Source organism: Pseudorasbora parva, chromosome 2, assembly GCF_024679245.1.
Source record: "Pseudorasbora parva isolate DD20220531a chromosome 2, ASM2467924v1, whole genome shotgun sequence".
NCBI lineage: Eukaryota > Metazoa > Chordata > Actinopteri > Cypriniformes > Gobionidae > Pseudorasbora > Pseudorasbora parva.
The window spans coordinates 12122513-12127512 of NC_090173.1; the positions used below are offsets into that span (position 1 = coordinate 12122513).

The following is a 5000-nucleotide window of genomic DNA, read 5'->3' on the forward strand; positions in this document are numbered from 1 at the left end:
CGTGATTATTAGCCTAATTAAGATTGGAATAAAGAAAAAGAAAAGTAAAATTGTTTTTACAGCAATACATTTAGAATGGAAGTCTATAGGGCAAGGCAATACGTGTTAAAATATACAGTTTCAGAGGTTAACATGAGATCAGTGCAATTAAATCACTTACCAAACTTTTCTGTGATGTTATTGGAATTATTTCCACCAGTTATGATCAAGTAAACAGTCAGTAAACATCTACCTTTCTGCTAAAATGATCATTTAGACACGTTACAACTCGAATGATCCACATTTTAAAGAGATAGTTCATCCCAAAATGTAAATGTGATGTTTATCTGCTTACCCAGCTGTGTTTGTTTCTTCAGGAGAACACAAATGAAGATTTTTAACTCCAGCTGTTGCTCGTATACTGCATGTCAATGGGGTGTATTTCTATGAGAGTAAAAAACACACAGACATACGAATCATATTAAACCCTGCGGCTCGTGGTGACACATTGATGTCTTAAGACACGAAACGATCGGTTTCTGCGAGAAACACAACAGTATTTATGGCATTTATTACTTCATATTTCAGACGAATCTCATCTAGTATCCCCAGCACCATTACTTCCATTGAGTAAGGTCAAAATAACGGCGCGATAATAGATATATTTACATAGATGCCTCATTCGACTGATCCACATGGACACTAATGATGAATCTATGTAAATATTTCTACGATCGTGCTGGGTTTTTGACCTTACTCTACGGAAGTAATGGCGTTGGGAATACAAGATGAGATTCGTCTGATATGGGATAAAAAAATGCCATAAATACTCTTGTGTTTCTCGCAGAAACCGATCGTTTCGTGTTTTAAGACATCTATGTGTCGATACAAGCCGCAGGGTTTAATATGATTTGTATGTCTGTGTGTTTTTTACTTTCATAGAAATACACCCCATTGACATGCATTATACGAGCAATGGCAGAAGTTAAAAAAAACTATTTTTTTTTTTTTGTGTGGATTTTATGCTATTTATCAAAGAAACTTTTCTGTGGTAATCCATATTATGCTACAAATTCTGTTAATGGAGCTTAACTTGAAAAATAAGCCTTATTAAGTTATTAAGAAATAATTTTGTGGTTTTAAGTCTTAATAAATACATAAATAAATAAATGTTGTTTACAAGCTTTTTAAAGAAATAAATCAATAACACTTTTTTATTGATATTATATTCTAGAAATGCTATTGAAACGCTTAACTGTCCCTAAACCCCAAACCTTCCTTTAACTCCCTTGTAAATGATGTCTATTGTATCAGCAGCCATCTTTTGATTATGTGTGACATGTCGAGACAAATTCAATATTTCATAAAAATGCACGTGTAAATTTTTGCAATCTCACCCCTTCCTTTCGAAGCACATAGAGGAGCTACGGTGGCCAACACAGGACAAAGATGTCGTCGTCTGAGACAGCAGAGAGTGACTAGTGCTCTGTAGAGAAGTTTGTACCTTTAGGGCCACCGTAGAAACACAACGGCACATAAATGGCGACTTCACTGTAAGGGTACCCGTGGTTTATGGAGATAGAAATGGCTCATACTAAGGTGACAAAAACATAACGGTTCATAAGGTCTTTATATTCCATTGAAAACATAGTTATGTATATTATATTGCATTTCTGTCAATAGAGCTACATAAATATTACACACTGCACCTTTAAGATATGGCATCTTTGTGAATGTCAGAAAATAATACATTTGATTAAAACTTTATTTATTGAACTAACACAATAAAACAGTACACATTCCCTTTAGAGTTGTGCAGACTATCATTGTCATGGCAGAGCATCATGGGAAATCCTTGATGGACTGACAGTAAACATCATAGACTGAAGGCTGTTAATTAACATCCTTCTCGAGGGTATACGCTATTTGAGTGTGTATAATAGCTTATTAAAGGCATATCTTCCATTATCATTAATTTTCTGTCACTCATTTTCTTACCTTGATTGCTCTCGATTACTTGATTACTAAAGCAAAAGGAAGGAGGATTCCTATTCAAAACTAGCAGACAATACATACGAATGGCTGTATCAACCAAATTTATTCACCATTAGTCTACAAGTACAGATTTAAAAAAAACACACACACACACACATGTTACTGTACACATTTGTGTCGTCAAATATACTTCAGGTGGGTTGATTACGCTCGAAAATGTCTGAACGGAAGCGAAGCAATGAAAACGCAAAAATCAAACCCATAATAACCCACAAAGCGAACTCACTGTTTAATTGCAGCTAACCGAGTGTATATTTACAATCACCTACGCAGAAGGAAACAGCACAGGTCCACTGAAAAAAATCCATGAAACTGAGAAACCGAACGGAGATAATGCGACAAAGGAAAATAAAAACATCAGTTTTATTGTGCTTTTAAACCCTTTCCCCACTTCGGTATCGAAACGGGACGCGTTTTTAGAAGAGGCACTCGCTAAAGTGCTTACACCAGTTTATATTCAAGAAGAATCGCTATCGCTATGTTTAGGACTCAAGTAAGAAATCATAAATCTATATACGCTAACGTTCAAAAATGTTTGGAAAAAATACAATATTTTTTGGGTTTTTGAAAGAAGTCTCTTTTGTTTACCAGGGCTATTTATTTGACCAAAAATACAGTAAAAACAGAAAAACTGTGAAATATTATTACAATTTAAAACGTTTTCTATGAAAGCTTGTTTCCCCTTCAGAATAAAATAGTTCAAAAGATAATTACGACCTTTTCTCTCGCAATTATGACTTTTTCCCCCTCAGAAATGAGAGATACAAAGTTGCAATTGCAGTACATAAAGTCAGAGCCATAAGATAAAACTTGCAATTGAGAAATTAAAGTCAGAAATGAGTGATATAAACTTGCAATTGTGAGTTATAAAGTCAGAATTGCGCAATATATGTAAACTTGCAATTGCTAGAAATAAAAGTCAGAACTGCAATATTTAAACTTGCAATTGCGAGACATAGTCAAAATCGCGATATATGTATAAACATGTATTTCCCAGAAATAAAGTTAGAATTGTGACATATAAAAACTTGCAATTGCGAGAAATAATCATATTTGTGATATATATGTAAACTTGTAATGGCGAGAAATAAGGTTAGAATTGCAACATATGTACATTTGCAATTGCGAGAAATAAAGTAAAAACCGCAAGATATAAACTTATATGCGTAAATTTGTAATTGTGAGAAATAAACTCAGAATTGCAAAAATTTATGTTAAATTGCGAGAAATACTGTCCGAATTACAACCTATGTACACTTGCAATTGCGTAAATAAAGCCAGAATTGCGACATACATAAACTTGCAATTGCGAAAAATAAAATCGGAATTGCGAAATATACGTAAACTTGCAATTGCGAGAATAAAGTCAGAATTGCAAAATATATGTAAACTTGCAGTTGCGATAAATAAAGTCAGAATTGCAAAATATATGTAAACTTGCAATTGCAGAAAGTCAGAACTACGACACATACGTAAAGATGCAATTGCGAGAAATAAAGTCAGAATTGTGCAATATACGTAAACTTGCAATTGCTAGAAATTTTTTAGAACTGCGACATACGTAAAGATGCAATTCCGAGAAATAAACTCAGAATTGCAAAAAAATATGTTAACTTGCAATTGTGAGAAATAATTAGAATTGCGAAATATACGTAAACTTGCAATTGCGAGAAATAAAGTCAGAATCGCAAAATATACGTAAACTTGCAATTGCGAGAAATAAAGTCAGAATCGCAAAATATACGTAAACTTGCAATTGCGAGAAATAAAGTCAGATTTTAAAATATATGTTAACTTGCAATTGTGAAATTAAGTCAGAATTTATGAAATATACGTTAACTTGCAATTGCGAGAAATAAAGTCAGAGATGCAAAATATATGTAAACTTGCAAATGCGAGAAATAAAGTCAGAATTGCAAAATATATGTAAACTTGCAGTTGTGAAATAAAGTCAGAATTTATGATATATGTAAACTTGCAATTGCGAAAAATAAAGTCAGAATTGAGACATTCCTAAACTTGCAATTGCGAGAAGTAAAGTCAGAATTGCGAAATATACGTAAACTTGCAATTATGAGAAATAAAGTCACAATTGCAAAATATACGTACACTTGCAATTGGGAGAAATAAAGTCAGAATTGAGATATACGTAAACTTGAAATTAAGAGAAATAAAGTCAGAATTGAGACATACGTAAACATGCAATTTCAGAAATAGTCAGAACTACGACATATACGTAAAGATGCAATTGCAAGAAATAAAGTCAGGATTGCACCATATACGTACATTTACAATTGCTAGAACATTTTTAGAACTGCGACATACGTAAAGATGCAATTCCGAGAAATAAAGTCAGAATTGCCAAAAATATGTTAACTTGCAATTGCGAGAAATAGTCACAATTGCGAAATATACGTAAACTTGCAATTGCGAAAAATAAAGTCAGAATTGCAAAATATATGTAAACTTGCAATTGTGAAATTAAGTCAGAATTTATGAAATATACGTAAATTTGCAATTGGGAGAAATAAAGTCAGAATTGAGACATACGTAAACTTGCAATTCCAGAAATAGTCAGAACTGCGACATATGTAAAGATGCAATTGACAGAAATAAAGTCAAAATTCTGAAATGTATGTAAACTTGCAATTGCGAGAAATAAGTCAGAACTATGACATATACGTAAAGATGCAATTGCGAGAAATAAAGTCAGAATTGCAAAAAATACGTTGACTTGCAATTGCGAGAAATAATTAGAATTGCGAAATATACGTAAACTTGCAATTGCGAGAAATAAAGTCAGAATTGAGACCTACGTAAACTTGAAATTGAGAGAAAAAAGTCAGAATTGCAACATACGTAAACTCGTGAGAAATAATCACACATCACTCAATTCTATTACCTTTTAAAAAAGTTCAGTGGAGGAAACAAGCTTCCATTCTTTTCTATGTGAATATATATATATA

At 32.7% G+C, this 5000-nt stretch overlaps 1 protein-coding gene across 2 annotated transcripts in view; it reads right to left on the minus strand.

The window, feature by feature from the left end:
* Positions 1-2062: 2062 nt before the first annotated feature.
* LOC137091866 (protein shisa-6) overlaps positions 2063-5000 on the minus strand; it is a 177595-nt gene continuing 174657 nt past the window's right edge. For both annotated transcript variants that reach the window (XM_067456329.1, XM_067456328.1), the window contains one exon: positions 2063-5000. This exon is cut by the window's right edge and continues 1140 nt beyond it. The gene's annotated coding sequence lies outside the window, so the exon portion shown is untranslated.